Raw genomic sequence first — 19,587 nt, 5'->3', positions numbered from 1 at the left:
CTGTGAGCCAAGTCAGCAGTCGAGTGATATAGTGTGAGGGTGCTGGGGTACCCTTGCCCACCCCAAAGTGTACATAAACCTGGACAAAGAGACAAAGATAGGCTGTGTGGCTACTGTGGACTCCAGGTCAGACAGCACCATCACTAGGGGCTGCACAGGAGTGTTGCAGGAAGGGTTACCCTTCCAGGGCCTGAGAGTGGGCTCTTGTGTAACACTCAGAAATGAATAGTCCAAGGAGACACACATGCTGACAAAGCAAGAGACTTTACTTGGAAGGAGGGCCCTGGGCAGAGAGCAGCAGGGTAAGGGAACCCAGGAGAACTGCTCTGCCTCATGGCTCACAGTCTCTGGTTTTATGGTGATGGGGTTAGCTTCCTGGTTGTCTCTGGCCAATCTCTGGCTTGTCCCATAGTTAGTCTGACTCAGGGTCCTTCCTGGTGGCACATGCGTCGCTCAGCTGAGATGGATTCCAGTGAGAAGGGCTCTGGTAGGCTGGTCATCTCCTCCCTCTTTGGGCCCCTCCCAAATTCTCCTGGTTAGTTTTCAGTGGCAGCACCATGTTCCTTATTGGGACCTCCTGTTGTGAGACAACTCAGGCAAGTGGGCCTGGCCAAGGCAGCTGGTTTTGGTCAACTGTTCAGTAACACTTCCATGATGGTGTGACTCATGAGACCCTAGTGCTGTAAGTATCCCATCACTAGTGCTGAAGGAAAGGTGTTTTTCTCAAGGAAAAAACAAAACAAACAAAACAACTCAATATCATTCATCATTAGGGAAATGCAAATTAAAATCACAATGAAGTACCACTTCAGTCACAGTAGGGTGACTAAAACCAGAACACCAGAAAATGACAAGTTTGGCAAGGGTATGGAGACATAGAGCCCTCATAAAGTGCTGGTGGGATCCTGTAAAATGGTTCAACCACTGTGCAAACCGTTTTGGCAGTTCCTGAATAAGTTAAACATCCAACAGCCATATGAGCCCATAATTACACTCTTGTATGTCCGAAACAACTGAAAACAGCTACCCAAACTAGTATACCTAAGTGCATGTTTTAGCAGCAATATTCACCGTAGCCAAAAGATGGTAACAGACTGAATGTCCATCAGAAGATTAATGTATAAGCAAATTGTGATATATATACAATGGAATATTACTTAGCCATCAAAATAAATGAAGTACTGATGCATGCTACAGTGTGAATAAATCTCAAAAGCATTATGCTAAGTAAAAGAAGCCAGATACAAAAGGTCACACTGTAGAACTCAATTTATATGAAATATCAAGGATAGTTAAATCTATAGAGAGAAATCAAACAGGTTGATGGTTTCTAGGGTTAGAGGGGAGCAGGGAAAACTGTAATGGTAGTGAGTTCTACTTTGGCATGATGGAAATGTTTTGGAACTACATAAAGGCAGTGGCTGTAGAATATTTTGTGAATGTATCAATACCCACTGAATTGTTCACTTTAAAAGGGTTAATTTTATGTTATATGAATTTCACCTCAGTATATTATTTTCTAAAAAAAGAATAATCCAGAATTTTATTTTTAAAGTATTATTAAAATATAATACAACTTTTAATAATTTTCAAGCTTTTCTAAATTTTGTTAAATCAAAAAGAAAATATTATATCTAAATTAACTACTTAATGCACTCTTTTTTTTTTACATATTTATTAGAGTATAATTGCTTTACAATGTTGTGATAGTTTCTACTGTACAACAAAGTAAATCAGCTATATGCATACATATATTCCCATATCCCCTCCCTCTTGAGCCTACCTCCCACTCTCATTAACCCACCCCTCTAGGTCATCACAAAGCATCAAGTTGATCTCCCTGAAGGCACTCTTTCTTAATATTTATGTCACAACCAATTTATGTTGCTATTTAATTATCTGAGAGTTCTCATTGGGTTTTTTTTGTTGTTGTTGTTTTATTGTGGTAAAAGTCACATAATATAAGACATACTATTTTAACCATATTTAACTGTACATTTCAGTGGCACTAAGTATATTCACATTGTTGTGCAACTCTCACCGTCATTCATCTCCCAAATTTTTCTCCTTCCTAAACTGAAACTGTCATACAGGGTAAAGTAAGTCAGAAAGAGAAAAAAAAAAACAAATATATTAATGCATACATGTGCAATTTATAAAAATGGCACAGATTAACCTATGTGCAAAGCAGAAGTAGAAACACAGACATAGAGAATACATGTATGGACACCAAGGGGGGAGGGGGAGGTGGGATGGCTTGGGAGATTGGGATTAACATATGTACACTACTATGTATGAAGTAGATGGCTGGTGAGGACCTACTGTATAGCACAGGAAAAAAAAATGAAGAAGGTACAATCTGTTTGCAGAAAATAGGAATGGATAAAGATGTGGTACATATATAAAATGGAATCTTCATTGGTTTTTAATTTTTATTTATTCTTTATTATTTTTAATTGTGTTAAGAACACTTAACATGGAGTCTACCACCTTAGCAAACTTTTAAGCACACAATACAGTATTGCTAGCTATAGGCACAATGTTGTAAAGCAGAGCTCTAGAACTGAATCATCTTGTATAACTGAAACTTTATATCTGAACTGAAACTTCCCATTCCCCTCCCACAAGCCCCTGATAACCACCATTCTACTCTTTCTCGCTACAAATTTGACTCTTTTAGATACATCATGTAAGTGGAATAATACAGTATTTCTTCTTCTGAGTCTGGCTTATTTCACTTAGCATGATGCCCTCAAGGTACAGCCGCTTGTCACTAATGACAAGATTTCCTTCCTTCTCATGGCTGAATAATATTCCATGTATATACATATACGACATCTTTATCCATTCATCACTTAGGTTGCTTCCACATCTTGGCTATAGTGAATAATGCTGCAGTGAACACAGGAGTATAGATATTGCTTTGAGACCCTGCTTCCCATTCATTTGGGTATATACTCAGAAGGGGAATTACTGGATCATATGGTAGTTCTATTTTTAATTTTTTGAGGAATCTTCATACTGTTTTCCATAGCGGTCACACCATCTCACATTGCCACAAACAGTATACAAGAGTTCCAGTTTCTCCATATTGTCACCAGTACTTTTTTCTTAAAAAAAATTCTAACAGGTATGAGGTGATAGCTCATTTTGGTTTTGACTTGCATTTCTCTGAGGGTTAGTGATGTTGAGTATCTTTTTATGAACCTGTTAGCCATTTGTATGTCATTTTGGCAAAAGATGTCTAGTCAAGTTCTTTGCCCATTTTAAAATTGGATTATTTGTTTTTTTTTGCTAGTGAGTTGTAGGAGATCCTTAAGCATTAGGGCTTTTAACCACTTACCAGATATATATGGTTTGCAGATATTTTCTCCCATGGGTCTTCTTTTTATTCTGTTGATTATTTCCTTTGCTGTGTTGATGCTTTTTAGCTTGCTGTAAACCCCCTTATCTGATTTTGCTTTTGCTTGGGCTTTTGGTGTCATATCCCATTAGTCATTCCTAGACTGGTGTCATGAAGATTTTCCCCTATGTTTTCTTCTAAGAGTTTTACAGTTTTAGGTCTTATGTTTAAATCTCTAATCCATTTTTATTTTTTTTGTAGTTATAAGTATACAATTTTATTCTTTTGCATGTGGATATCCAGTTTCTGAACACCATTTGTTGAAGAGACTATTTCATTGTGTATTCTAAGCATCCTTGTCAAAAATTAGTTGACAGTATGTGTATGTGTTTATTTCTGGGCTCGCTATTCTATTAGTCTGTATGTTTGGTTTATCCGAGCACCATACTGCTTTAATTACTGTAGGCTTATATATATTTTGAAATCAGGAAGTGTGATATTTCTAGGTTTGTTCTTTTTCAAGGTTGCTTTGGTTATTCAGGGATTTTTGTGATTTCATGTCAATTTTAGGATGGGTTTTTCTATTTCTATAAAAAATGCCATTAGGATTTTGATAGGGATTGTTTTCAATCTAGATCATTCTAGGTAGTAAAGACATTTTCACATTATTAAGTCTTCCAATCCATGAACAGAGGATGTCTTTCCTATTATTGGTGTCTTCTTTAATCTCTTTCATCAGTTGTTTGTAGTTTTCAGAGTACAAATCTTTAAACACTTTAGTTGAGTTTATTGTTAAGTATTTTATTTTTTATGCTATTGTAAATGAGATTGTTTTTTTGATTATCTTTTTGGCTAGTTTGTCATTAATTTATAGAAATGCAATTGATTTTCATATGTCAATTTTGTATTCAGCTACTTTACTGAATATATTTATTAGCTCTCACAGTTTTGTGTGTGTGTAGCCATTAGAGTTTTCTATAATAAGATCATTTCATCTGCAAAGATAATTTTACTTCTTCTTTTCTGATTTGTACACCTCTTTATTTATTTATTTATTTATTTATTTATTTATTTTTTAACATCTTTATTGGAGTATAATTGCTTTACAATGGTATGTTAGTTTCAGCTTCACAACAAAATGAATGTACACCTCTTATTTCTTTCCCTTGTCTAATTGCTCTGGCTAAAAGTTCTAGTACTGTGTTTAATTGGAGTGGTAAGAGTGGTCATCTTTGATCTTAGGGGGATGTTTTTGGTTTTTCTAACATTAATTATGATGTTAGCTGTGAGCTTTTCATAAATGGCTTTTATTATGTTGAGGTAAATATTTTGTATACATAATTTATTGAGAATTTTTATCATGAAACAATGTTGAATTTTGTCAAATGCTTTTTTTTGCATCAGTTGAGATAATCATGTGACTTTTATCCTTCATTCTGTTGTCATGTATCACATTAATTGATTTTATATGTTGAACTATCCTTGCATCCTGGGGATAAATTCCACATAGTAATTATGTATGATCTTTTAAATGTGCTGTTGAATTCAGTTTGCTAGTATTTTATTGAAGATTTTTGTATTTATGTTCATCAGGGATATTGGCCTGTAGTTTTCTGTACAACCTTTGTCTGGTTTTGGCATCAGGATAGTAGCAGGCCTCATAAAATGAGGCTGGAAGTGTCCACTCTTCCCTAAGTTTTTTGGAAAAGTTTAAGAAGAACAGTATTAATTCTTCTTGAATAACATATAGACAAAATGGACCTACAGATATAGAGAGCATTTTACCCAAAAGCAACAGAATACAGATTTTTCACAAGAGCCTGTGGTACATTTTCTAGGATAGATGACATTTTAGTTCACAAAATAACCCTTAATAAATTTTGAAAATTTTAAATAATACCAAGCATCTTTTCCAACCACAAGAGTATTAAAGTAGCATCAATAATAGAAGGAAAACTGGAAAATTCACGAATGTGTGAAAATTAAATAACTAACTCCTGAAGAACAAATGGGTCAAAGAAGAAATCATAGGAAGATTAGAAAATATTTTGAGAAAAATGAACATGAAAACACAACATATCAAAACTTATGGGATGCAGCAAAAGGAGTACTAAGAGGGAGGTTTATAGATATAAATGCTAATATCTAAAAAGAAGAAAGATCTTAAATAAATAATATTTCATACCTCTAAAAACTAAAAAAGGAAGAAAAAAGCTAAACCTAAAGTTAGCAGAAGGAAGGAAATAATAAAGATTCAAGCAGAAATAAAGCATAGAATACAAAAACAATATGTAAAAAAATCAACAAAATTGAGTTGGTTTTTTTGGAAAAAGAAACAAATAGACAAACTTTAAGCTGGATTAACTAAGAAAAAAGAGAGAAGACTCAAAATTAGAAATGAAAGAGGAAAAACTATAAATTATACCATAAAAATAGGATTATGAGACAATTATGAACAATTATATACCAATAGGATAATCTAGAGAAATGGATAAATCTCTAGAAAAATACAACCTATCAAGAATGAATCAAGAAGAAATATAATATCTGAACAGACCAATAATGAATAAGGAGATTGGATCTATAATCAAAAACCTCCTAACAAAGAAAAGCTCAGGACCAAATGGTTTCAATGATGAATTTTTTATTTGTTTTTAACATAAATTTAACAGGCTTCACATCAACTTTGATGATGTTACAGCATTTTATAGTTGCAACAGTAAGGTACATTTATACTTTAAGTAAGTAGAAACTTTTCTATGTATAAAGTAGGCAGAAAATTGTTCACTTCAACTTATAGATAGAAGTCTTTCTATATCTGGAAAAGAATATTTAGGCATTAACAAATCCAAATGTTATGTGTTATTTACAGTACTAATGACATTACTGTGTTTAAATTGATGGTAATGTATCTGATCACAGGATCAAAATTACATCGAAGTAGACATTCAGCCTTTTGAAGACCAGAGTAGAAGCCAAATACCTGATTTTGGTCAAATATCAAGGTCAATGCCAAGCTTTAGTGCATTCCTAGTTTGTATTTATTATATACATTGCAAGAACTACTGTAGAAATTTTTCTGTGTTGTATATCTTAAACTTGACCCAAGCTCTCTTGTCTTAAAATGATTTGAATAAAAAATGTTTACATATTATATTTTTAAATTTTTTACAAAGCATTTTTCCTACACATGAAGCAAGGCAGTACTGGACTAAATAATATCAGGAATCTACAGACTCAGAAAATTTTTATGAAATAAGAGAGACTATTTTAAAAATTTAAGTCATATCATTGGAGAAGTTATAAAATTTGCAAACTAACTGCTTTGAAAAATATTTCTTGTATTCTAAATTTTAAAAGAAATTTTAGTTAAGTGCCAAAATTGTAATATAGCCAAAGAGATCAACAATATTTTTCAAAGGTATGGCTGTCACTCTGTTTTGTTTTTAGTTTTAATGCCTCCACTGATAACATGAATTGTGCTCAACTATGTGCAGAAGAATTGATGCTTTCTGTAGCCTAGGATACTACTTTTTTAAAAGCTGATTCTTTTTCTTTAATGTTGTGTCAAATGTCCTGGAGTGAATGGGTTGAGTTTGAAATTAATGAAGAGTTCAAGTTCTAACCAAATCAGTCATGCCTTAATAGGGTGGTCAGAATTTCCAAAAGAAAAACAAAAAGAAAGAAAAAGAAAAGAAAAACAAAGCACTTAAAATGCACACTCACAAGTGTACTTTAATTTTTAAAAGTCCCCCGCCATTATTCTCTACCCCACTGTGACCACAAAACCTCTGCTTGCTAATTCACAAGAGGCCTTCAGCCTTGCTGTGACAGCTGTAATCAATGACTTTGAAGACAAATATATTAAAGATAAGAATGTTTGCCCTTCTTTGTACAGATTTGATAACCAATCCCAAAGTCTCTCTGGTATACGGTCACTAGTGGTCAATGGGAACTAAGCTATTTCAGGCTAACTTAAAACCATCATTTGCTCTAAACTACTCGGAGTTATATTTTATAGCTATGTTAAGCAAATAAAACCACATTTTTGAAGTTTGAATACACTGAACATAAAAACCTTGGGGACAAATACCAATACCTTTGCTCGTTATGATATACTTCAACCATTTATAGCCAAAATATACCTATGGACAACATGTCTTCATCTTCTCAGACTGATGAGATGCTCAAGGGCACAACTCTTTAAAATGATTTGAAGGAAAGTATCAAATCTCACTTACTCTGTCTGCAGAAGATATTTTCCTGACTTTGGAATGAAAATTTTCTGCTAAACACTTGAAGGAAACCCTCTTCTAAGCTGCAATAATAGGTGATATCGACTGAGAATTTAGTATGTGTCAGACATGGGTTTTTGTCATCAGCCATATTGATCCTCAAAACCTCTAAATGTCTTACATGTATTATCTCAATTCCCACAGTGTCATAATGATGGAAAGACTAGCATTCCTTTTTCCATGTGAGGAAATGAGACACAGAAAGGTTAGGGAACTTGCCGGAAAGAACTCAGCCTAGCAGTCATGGAGCCAGGACTTAAACAAAGGTAGTCTCATTCCAAGGCCCTCTAGCTCCCCCTCTGCAACTACCTCTGAGCTGAATTAACCACTGCACAGTCTTTGGCAGAAGAACTCAAGGGGAGCTTTGTGAAAGATTCCATCCCGTTGTCCTGCATTCTTCCACATGCATTTCTGAGGCCATTATTTGCACTAATAAGTGCACCCCAGACTTGAATAGAAAAGTAATCTTTGTTTAGGTAACTCACTAAAGATTCCTCTCTCGCTCCCTCTCTTTCTCTTAGAATCTCTTCCCACTCCCAACAACTTGTTTGACCATCACTCCTCCCACTCTGGCTGACACTCACCCTACCCGCTCCAGGTTGACAGGACATCTTGCTGTTCCTCTACTCACCTGGCCCACACCTACTTTTCCTGCTGGCTGTTTGCTGTGCTTGGAATGCTCCTCCCTTGATTCCCCATAGGTATCTCCTTGAACCTTTTCAAGTCTTTGCTCGATTTTTACCTTCTCAATAAAGCCAGTGTGGACCTCCCTTTTTAAAACTGCAACCCCCATCCAATCCCACCCTCCCATCTCCCTTAACCTTTTCTATTTTTTCCATAGTACTTCTCACTTTAAAATGTATTATACATTTAGTTATTCATTATGTGTATGTGTATTATCTGTCTGTACCTTCTAGAACAGAAATTCCACTTCATTTTTGTTGTTGTTGCTCTCATTGGTACATCCCAAACATGGCCAGTGCTCAGCACACACTTGATATTTGATACATATTTGTTAAATGAATACGTAATTTTAGCACAGAACTTTTTCACAAACAAGCAGATTCATTCTTGTCTTTCTATCATCATTATATGAGCCAAAAACGTCCCTTGTGCCTCCCTAGGACAAAATTAATTTGCTCTATGAGTACTTTTATTCCATTAAATGCTTTTGTTTTTAATTTAAGAAAAATTTGAAATTTCAATTGATATTAAACGAAAGGATGATGTTAATGTCCAGTCAAAGAAAATATGAATATAAGAGGTTGAGAAGCACTGCTGTAAAGCACCTGGCTCAGTTCCAGCCATGTAGCAGTGCTCAATAAATTCTGATTGAATGAGTGCTCATTAAGTACTATGGGGTGCAGAGGAGATTAGAGACCACATGTTGAATAGTAATCACTTACAATAGTTCACATTAAATTCCATGTAGGAATATTGTGTTTATTGGAGCAAGCCCTAAATAAAATAAGCTAAGGCTTCGGAATGACTGAAGAGGACCATTTGGGACCCAGACATAGTGAAGCAGAACTCCAACGTACTAGTAGGTCTGTAGAAGCTGTTAATAAAGATGACATTATTTGGAGGCTCACTAAGAAATATGGAGTTACTGAAAAGTTAGAAAGCCACAGTGTTCTGAATTATATGATGTCACCATTTTCTAGCCAAAATTCACCCTCTCCAGGCTTCTTTCTCATCACTCTCACCGTCCCACCTTATAGATACTTTTCAGGTATTTATTCTAAATATTCAAATGCAGCTTCCTCCCTCGGATCTGTGCATTAACTCTCATAGGACATTCTACTTTACTCAGATAAGTTCGTAGGCAGTGTCTCCTGTAAGACTGAGCTCAAAGTTTACTTGTTCTATGCTTTCCATGACCTCTTACCTGATCTAGGTTAGGCATCTTTCCTCTTTGTTCCCACAGCCCCTGTCATATCATTTATCATAAGAAACTGTAAGTGTCTTTTAACCTACATGTCCAACCCTGGACATACATTGTGGGTTTTATCTCTGTGCCCTTAATGCAGAATATAGGACCAGACACATAGTCTGTGCTCTATAAATCAACTTGATTTTTTCTCTCTGCAAATACATCATAAAAATCTTGAAGACTGGACTGTATTTTTTGCACCTTTGTATGAACTGCATCTTAACACAGCATCTGGCACACTTAAGTGCTCAAAAATTCGTCTTGTCATTATTAGCACTTGACTGGAGTAAGATATTATTTATGAAGATCACACACTATAGATCTGTTAAGGATTAGTTGAGAAGGAACAGGATACAAAATGCTTAAAAATATTAACTAATATGTTGAGTCCTCTCTTACTTTTCCAGGAAAACTCTTACTCATTTAAGATTCAAGCCTAGCATCGCTTCCTCCAGGAAGCCTTCAGAGACTCACCCTCACATTGTTTCCAGGATATGTTGCTTGTCTGTATTCCCTAGCACTCTAAAGCATGCTATTAAACCTGTTCCCATCAAGGTCAACAATGAACCATGGATATTGATTCCTTGTGAACTGAATTCCTCCTCCTCATTTGAGTTTGCAAACAATTTCTAAATTCTTAGAATTCTCTATTCTTTTGGCTTCCTTGACGCTGCCCTATCTTGGTTCTACCCCATTAACTTTATTTCTTCTCAGATTTTTGCTCAGGTTTGTTTCTCTTCCTCTCAACTACATCTTATTTATTCCATTCTTTCATTAACTGGTTAAAGAGTTACGGAGACCTGCCATGTGACAGACACTAACCCTATTGGAACATTACTCTGTGTCTAACATTTTAACAGTTAAATAAGAAGGTATGTGCTTTATAGAAGAACGCAGCTTTGTGCCCTGCTCTCTTTTCTCTGGGCATGTTTCTCTCTTGGAAAATGTGACCACTTGCATGGTTTTAAAGCTCACTAATTTTATATGGAAGACACCTGAAATCATATTTCCAGTCTTGATTGTATTCTTAAACTTTGACTCTGCATCTCATATTTTTAAAAACATTTCCCATTAAGATGATCCTCTGTCATACCAAATTTAAACTGTTCTTAGATGCTGACCTGATGCCAGGACACAATAGCATCAAGATCTCTTTGAAAAACTTTTGGCCTCAACGTTTCTTAATATAGAATCTCAGGAAGAAGACTTTATAATGAAAAAAATTACCCATTTTAAATATATTTCTTAATCACAACGTGTCACTCATATCCAAACAGTTCATAATATAATATACATAAACATAAACACACACATACACACATGTCACTAGAGATTAGTAAGTTGACCCAATGTCCCAATGTGATTTGAAGAGAATCAAAAGACAGTTTCAATTTAATACTGATAAAGTTTTTACTGGCCCTTGATACCATCTTATGGGTGCTGTGTCCATCCCTCTTGCAAAGGAAGGATACTTTGTGTTGCAGCAAGACTTTTTGTTTTGCAGATTTGAAGACTTTTCCAGCCTCTTTGTTATCTCTCCATGTCAGCATGGAAATTTTATCCTTCACTTACTCCCTAGTTTAGCTCATTCTGATTTATGGTTTTAAAAACCAAATTCCAGCTTCAATCTTTCTCCTAAGCATCAGATTCATATTTCTCTCTGCCTATGCAATGTTTTCTCTAATCATCTGAGATACATTGTAAATTTAAATACTTAAAAATGGAACTATTTGTTTCTCACCTTCTCTCTCAATATGATTCTTTTTTCATCTTCCTTATCCCAACAAATGTACAATATACACCCAATTCTTCAGTCAAAAGCCTAGGAGAAAACCTTGATTTCTCTTTTTTTTCCACATCCCACTTTTTAATCCACCAGCACATCCTGTTGACTCTACTACCCTCAAATACACCTTCAATCAACTTGCTTTCCAGTACTTCCTTCATTACCATCCTAATCTTTCATCTCTCTTTCTTAACTATTGAGAAACCCTCCCAAGTTGTTTCCCAGAGTTCACTCTGGCTTCTTATTGTCTCTTCTCTACCCCAAGGCCATTGTGATACTTTGAAAAGAGAAATCAGTTGATATAGCCTTACTCACTGTTCTACCCCCATTAAAACCATAGCATTTGGGACTTCCCTGGTGGTCCAGTGGTAAAGAATCAGCCTTCCAATGCAGGGGATGTGGGTTCAATCCCTGGTCAGGGAACTAAGATCCCCATGCCATGGGGCAACTAAGCCCGCACACTGCAACTACTGAGCCCACGTGCCTCAACTAGAGAGTGCACATGCTGAAAACTACAGAGCCCACACACTCTGGAGCCCACGTGTCACAGCTAGAGAGAGAAAACATGCATGCCATATCTAGAGAGAAGGCCACGTGTGCAATGAAGATCCTGCATGCAACAACAAAGATCCTGCTTGATACAACTAAGATCTGATGCAACCAAAAATATAAATAAATAAGTAAAATATTTTTTAAAACCCCCAAAAACATAGCACTTGATAAAACCCAGTCTCTCTAGCCCCATCTCTGCCCTTGGTTCCATAAACAGCATCTTCCCTGATCTTCCTGCTGTCACTCAGATATGCCAAGTTCATTTCATCTAAGGGATTTTCACCTGCTCTCTTCCTGCTGTCACTCAGATATGCCAAGTTCATTCCATCTAAGGGATTTTCAACTGTTCTTATCTCTGCTTAAAATATTCTTCCCCACATACATTGTAACGTATGTCTATGCACTAATGTCACCCATTCAGAATTTGTCTCTCGCCACCCTATCAGAAATAGCATGCCTTTTATCTCTTTCCCTATATAGTTTTATTTCCTAAAATCTCATTCATGTACTCATGTGTTGCCTTTCTCATCCACTGAATATATGCTTTATGAAGTATTTTTCATATCTACAGCAATGTTTGTGGGAGAGTAAGAGGTCCAATATTTGCCAAAAGAATGAGCAATCGAATAATGCAACTCTCCATCACCAACATGGAGAAGCCAGAGGAAGTACCTGCCAGGTGGGCAAGACCAGGCTGACACTGGGAAACTAGTGCTACACCAGGTGGGGCAGAAACATGCAGAGCCAGAGACCGATGACATCTGTCCCAGAGGATCAAAATTAAGGAAGCTTCTTCATGTCCTAGAGGAAAACACTGGAAACTACCAGAATAATTATAAAGACAAAAGAACCAAAAGAAAGGATCCAAGAGGATTTCTGCAGACTCCTATTATTTTGTCCTCTGTGGTATTTGTGGGAAACAGTTTCTAGATCAAGGCACAAAGTCAGATCAGACCAAACTGCTTTGTCATTCAACACCCTAAGACATCTCAGTCAGTTGGTTCTTGCTGGTCTCACGAGGAAAGAGTCCTACCAGCTCCAGAGAATTGTCCTTGAGTTAGATCTTCTACTGAAATATTTGGCATGTTCTCTTTCACACACTATTTTTTCCTTATTCAACTCATTCCTGCCAATCTCTTTCTTCATTCGCTAACGTAAAATCATTTCTAACACAGTATTGTAATAACACTCAGTATTTCAATTAAGGTCTGCTTTTATCAGCTAACTAAACACTTCTAGGCTAAAGAAATCTCAGGCTGGTCACAAGTCTCTTTAAGGATTGACTGCTTTAAAAGTCTAAAAAGCCATGTGTGTTCATGTATGTGACACTATCATTCTTTACTTAGGCACCTGTATTCATTTCCTAGGACTTCCATAACAAATGACCACAAATTTGGTGGCTTAAGACAACAGAACTTTATTTTCTCACAATTCTGAAGGCTAGAATATCAAAGTGTTTGGTTGGTTCCTTCTGGAGACTCTGTCAGAAAATCCGTTCCATGACTTTCTCCTAACTTCAGGTGGCTGCTGGCAACACTTGGTGTTCGTTGACTTGTAGCTGCATCACTCCAGTCTCTGCCTGTCTTCACATAGCCTCTTCTCTGTGTGTCTGTGTCTGTTTTCCCTTCTCTTCTTTTTTTTTACAGACTTACTGGATTTAGGGCCCACACATACAGAATGATCTCAACTCAAGATCTTTAACTTAATGACATCAGCAAAGATTTTTTTTTCTAAACAAGGTCACATTCCCAGGATCTGTGAATAGGGCATGAACATATCATTTGGGGAGGAGGAGTCACCATTCAACTCACTGCAGGACCCTAATTTCAAAGCCTGGTTCAAACCTCTCCCCATGACTTCAGCTTGCTGTCTCAGACTCATTTCCTGGTGTCAACAATGTCCACAGCTGGATTTATGGGAAGCACACAGGGTCACCCTCCCTCCTTCCAACACTGCCTGCTACACCAGTGCAAATGACCCAAATGACCTTTTCCAAGAAGTAGATGATAATTTGAACTGATGGTTTCCCCTCCCTAAGAGAACATTAGTACAGTCCCATTTTGTCTCTCTTACGGCAATAAGTCTAAGATGTGTTCTTCCATCTACTATTGTGTAAGTTCCCTAATCAGATTCAAGCTCTAATTCCTACCAAACTCCTCAAAATATTTCCTCTGGAATTTAAACTCTCTAGGAAGAATAAAACCCCCATGTTATATATTCAACTGCTTCACTGAATATTCCCTTTGCCTTCTGTTCTACAAACCTGTCTCTCCCCTGAGGTCACACTTCCTTTGCAGCCCTCTCAAGAGATGAGTCTTCTTATCTTGCTGGGTCTGGGATAAATGTCCTCCTTGGTCTCTGCTGCCAGTTCCAGAAGATGGCTTCTTTCTCCTCCCTAAACCTCCCAAGTCTTTGCTGCATATACTCTCATATTTTTTTAGAAGCAATAAACAAGCTTTATTGAAACATAGATTTCTTTCTTTCTTTTTTTAAATCAGGTGTCTTTTTAAAAAATTGAAGTATAATAAATTTACTATGTGTTAGTTTCAAGTACACAGCAAAGTGATTCAGATATCTATATCTATATCCATATATATCTGAATATATATACATTTTTTTTCAGATTCTTTTCCATTATACTTTATTATAAGAGTAGAGTTCCCTGTGCTATACAGTAGGGCCTTGTTGTTTACCTAGTTTATATATAGTAGTGTGTATATGTTAATCTCAAACTCCTAATTTATCTCTCCCTCCACATATAGTACTCTCAAATTATACCTCTCACTATGTTTCTTTGTCACAATTTTCTATCTTTCTGATCAATCCCTCTCATTTTTTAAAGTCTTTAGCACCCGTATTAACTCTTAACGTCTCCACTATACTCCTATTATCATTTTCAGTCCTCAAAATCCATCTAATATTTGGCTTCTCAATAGCTTGTCTTCCTCTCCCAATCAACTTATAGGACACCCCACTTTTCTTCCTTTAACTGTTCATAACCCCCATATCATTTTGTTTTGTTTGCTTTTGTTTTCAGATTTTCTCTTTACCAGTAACTAAAGCATCACTAAGAGCTCCAATCCAGCGTCCAGTCTTCTGGGTAACAACACCTGCTTTTCCATTCAAGGACAACTTCACATCTTTTAACACTGCCACCTTCTAACCCCTTCTTCCTTCAGCTCATCACTTCTTTTCTTATCCAGTTCAGAGTCTTTGGTCTACTGTTATTATCAACACTCCTTTCATTTGCCATTCTCTTCCTTGTCTATCATTCTCTCTATCACACTCCTTTGCAAAATCCCAACCCTGGTTTAAATCCAACTTTTGCTGTTCTCTCTTGCACGCATGCAGATGATTGAGGCTGAAGAAATCACAGTACCTGCCAGCTGAACTTTAAATTTATGATCTAAACTCTGCTTAGGAAACCTATTAGCCCAGCCAGTTCACTCTCCCACTCTCCAAAACAACTATTTCTCACCTTTTCTTCACTCTTTAAAATACGAAATGCCTTCCTCCTTCTCATTATCAGCTGGTGACCTTGCTTCTCATTTTTCTGAGAAAATAGATAAACAGAGACTATTTTCAGTCTCATGACACCAAATCTATCAACCCCATCTGCACTCTTATATCTGACCATTCTTCTCATACAGTGAATGAACTTCTCAGACCTCTATTTAAGTAGATCCCTCTACTTATGACCTGAATCCCATTTATTCTTTTCTCTAAAGTATTTTGCACCTACAATTTTCCCATTTCCCCTGTTTCCTTTTAGGCAATAACCATTCCTTCTCTATTGGATCATTCTCATCAACTTGAAATTACACTTAATAAATGCCCAATCAAAAAATTTTTTTTTACCTTGCTTTCATATCTTCTCCAGTTACCATGCTTTTTTCTTCCTCTTTTTGTCAAAATTGACAGCAAATGTTGTTGCTTATACCACCGGTTTTCATTTTATTACTCTGCAGTCTCTCTTGAACTCAATCCAATTATGTCTTTATTCCCATCATTGCCCTAAACTACCTTTGTCAAGGGAGCTAATTCAGTGGTCAATCCCCGGTACTGATCTTACTTAACTCTTCATAGCATTTGATGCAGTTGACCTCTCCCTCCATTTGGAAACAATTTCTGCACTTGGCTTCTGAAATATACAATCATTCCTGCTTTTACTTCTACCTCCCCAAACTGTTCATTTGTTAAATTCTATTCTTTCCAACTACTAAATGTTGGGAATTCCTCAGGGCTCGGTCTTCAGACACCTCTAACTTAAAATCACTTCTTATGTAAATTCACCATTCATACTTGAAAAACCATTCAGATGAACTGATGACTCCTAAGTGTTTATTTCAGCTCTTATCTCACCTTTGCACTCCAAATTCATCTACTCAGCTACTTATTTGAATCTCTGATTGGAGGCCAAATGTGCATTTCAAACGTTACACATCCAAAATTCAAATTCTTGGTTTACCTCTCAAGTCTGCTGCTTCCAAAGTCTCCCTCAACTTCGTAAATGACACCACCAACCACCCAACTTCTCAAAACATTTTAGAAGCATCCTTAATTTTTCTCTTTTTCCCTCATTCTGTCTGATGCATCAGCATGGCATGTTTCTTCCAAATACATACAAATCCTATTTCTTACAAATGCCACCACTTCTGTCCTGCCTCTGGTAACAATCACCATTGATCTGCTCCACAGTAATAAGTTTCCTAAATGCCCCTCTGCTTCCTCTCTGCCCTCTACCATCAACTATCCATGCAACAGCAAACAAAATCTTAAGAATACATAAGGCAAATCAAGTAACATTGCTTTATTTCTCTCTAAGTAAAATCCAAATCCTCCACTATGGCCTCTAAACTTTTGCATAATCTAGCTTCCTACCTCATCTTGTGACCTTCCTATCAGCTCACTGTACTCTGTCCAAACTTGCCTGTTTTCTGTTCTTCAAACACACCAAGGGTAGTTCAGAATGCCTCAAGGCCTTTGACACATGCCATCTGCTGCTGGGCTCTTCCCACAGAAACTGGCATGCTCTTCTGTCTTCACTCCAGCCTTTTTTACAACTATCACCTACCAATATTGGAGTCCCTTACCATCCCTTCCAAAAAAACTCCTCTCTCCCCAATTTCTTTCTCCCCATTCTTTGCTTTACTTTGTTTTCACAACATTTATCATCCATTGACCTTATATTTTTAAGAACAATTTTGGATTTATAGAAGAATTGCAAAGATGCTATAGAAAGTCTCCATATTCTCCACATCCTGTTTCCCTTGTTATTAACATCTCACCTTAGTACATTTGTCACAACGAATGAAACTGTACTGGTTTCACCACTGTTATTATGCAAAGTCCATGCTTTACTCAGATTTCCTTAGCTTTCACTTAAGTGTCCAGGATCCCATCTAGGACACCACAGTACATTTACTTGTTGTGTCTCCTTAGGTTCCTCTTAGTGTGATAATTTCTTACATATTACTTGCTTTGGATGACTTTTAAAGTTTTAAGGAGTACTGGTAATGTACTTTGCAACATGTGTCTCTATGGGAATTTGATTTTTTTTTTCTCATTTTTAGCCTGGAGTGACATGTTTTGGGGAAAAAAAACAGCAGAGGTAAAGTGCCCTTTTCATCCCATCATATCAAGGATATATATACTATCAGCATATCACTATTGATGTTGACCTTGACCACGTGGCTGAGGTTTCACCACTGTAAAGTTATTCTCTCCCCACCCTTTTTCATATTTTACTCTTTGGAAAGAAATCATCAGTGCAGTCCACACTAAAAGGGTGGGAAGTTATGCCTCACCTCCTTGATGGCCGAGAAGGTATTATAGTTATATTTGTTAATCGGTGTATTTTCTCCCTCCCTCATATAATACACGCCCAGGTTGAGAAGCTGATTCCCATTGCCTAAGAGATTCCAGTAGAGCTCCTAACACAACCTGGTTCTCACTAAATATTAACCGACTGAATGACAATCTCCCACCGGATATGCCTATTTATTTGTCTGAAGCTCTACACAGGCACTTTCATCTACCCCTTCATTTACCTCTCCTTGCCTTTTCCCATATTTGGGAGATAAATTCTCACCATTCTTATAACTCAGTTCTTTATATCTGCCTGCATTTAAAGACAAATTCTCATATACACTGCAGTCTACTTAGCATATAACTATATTATTGTGCATATTACTCAAAATTGCAATTAATTCTTCCCACCTCTGCCTGCTGACACTCTGATGAACTCCTTGAGGCTTGTTCACCTTTGTTCACTTGAATGCCTAGCAGTGAGACTTGACTAGTGTGAGGTGTTTCTCAACATTTGTTGATTGAAGGAGGTGACACTAGACAAATAGCTTGAACTCCATTGTCACACAGTTCACTTTTTCTAGACTATTCAGGCACCTGACCTGAGTCATCTGCTCACAACACACCCAAATCCTTTTTTTGACTAGAGAATCCTGATACGAAATGGCTCTTTCTCTTTCTGAAATCTACATCAGAGCTTTGTTGTGTCATAATCAGCAGGACCCCTTTCATGACAGGAACCCTGGAAGGATTGGCTTATGAGTTGAGGCCACGGCAGAATTGAGACTGAAGAAATAAGAGAGAAGAAGCTGAAATCCAAATCCACAAGCATAACAATCTAGTCAGCATTTTAACCAGGGTTAGGGCAAGTAACATGAGAGAAACAGGAAGAATATAGGGAAGCTTTTGGGGTGTGCTTTTTTTTTTTTAAATCCCAACGTCCTTATATGGGCAGGCTGCATTCTCTGAACTCAACCTCTGTGATTTTATGGTACACTGGTCTCAGCCTTCCTGCAGGTGGACTCTGGTACTAGATACTGAATGAGAATGAAGGGCAAAAGAAGCTTCCAGAAAAAAAGGATTGCTCATCAGAAATCATACATGACAATTTTCCATGCCTACCTACAACACAGATTCCAGGAATTTGGTAACATTCCAGATATCCAGAATAGCATGAATATCAACTGTTCTCATGAGTTACAAAATATGATTTTTTTAATTTACTTTCAATTTTAAATATTTTTTCTGGTTACAAAAGCAAAAATATTTATTCTAGAAAATATGGAAACATAAAACAGTTGAGAAAAAAATAAACATTTACTTGTATTTACTCACTTTGAAAAAATGTGTTGATATTTTAATGTATGTGCTTCTCTTTAGGTCTTCATAAGCACATTTAAAACAGCTGAAATACAATATATAATCACTGTGCTGTATACCAGGAAATAACATAGAGTTGGAAGGCAATTATACTTCAAAAAACAAATAAACAAAATTATAGAAAAAGAGTTCAGGTATGTGGTTACCAGAGGTGGGGCCCTTGAGGGAGAAAGAATCAGATGAATGTGGTCAAAAAGTCTGAACTTACAGTTACAAGATAAATAAGTCCTAGAGATGTGATGTATAACATGATAACTATAATTAGCACTGCTGTATATATCAATATTATATATGAACGTTAAGAGAACAAATCCTAAGAGTTCTCATCAAAAGGAAAAAAATCATTTTCCCTGTTTTAAACTTTATATCTCCATGAGATGATGGATGCTCACTAAAATTACTGTGATTACTTCATGATGTGTATAAGTCAAATCATTATGCTTAAACTTATACAGTGCTGTGTGTCAATTATATCGCAATAAAACTGGAA

The 19,587-nt window shown here is 36.4% G+C and overlaps 1 long non-coding RNA gene across 1 annotated transcript; it reads right to left on the bottom strand.

Moving 5' to 3' along the window:
• Positions 1-13,312: 13,312 nt before the first annotated feature.
• Positions 13,313-18,267, bottom strand: LOC141279108 (uncharacterized). Its single transcript, XR_012332864.1, has 3 exons — positions 18,129-18,267; positions 15,388-15,462; positions 13,313-13,560 (listed from the first exon to the last, which is right to left on the bottom strand). It is a non-coding gene; the product is annotated as an uncharacterized lncRNA (long non-coding RNA).
• Positions 18,268-19,587: the final 1,320 nt, after the last annotated feature.

Source organism: Tursiops truncatus, chromosome 7 (genome assembly GCF_011762595.2).
Source record: "Tursiops truncatus isolate mTurTru1 chromosome 7, mTurTru1.mat.Y, whole genome shotgun sequence".
Taxonomy (NCBI): domain Eukaryota; kingdom Metazoa; phylum Chordata; class Mammalia; order Artiodactyla; family Delphinidae; genus Tursiops; species Tursiops truncatus.
Note: the sequence above shows the minus strand (reverse complement) of the source record. Positions and strands in the feature narration are given on the sequence as shown.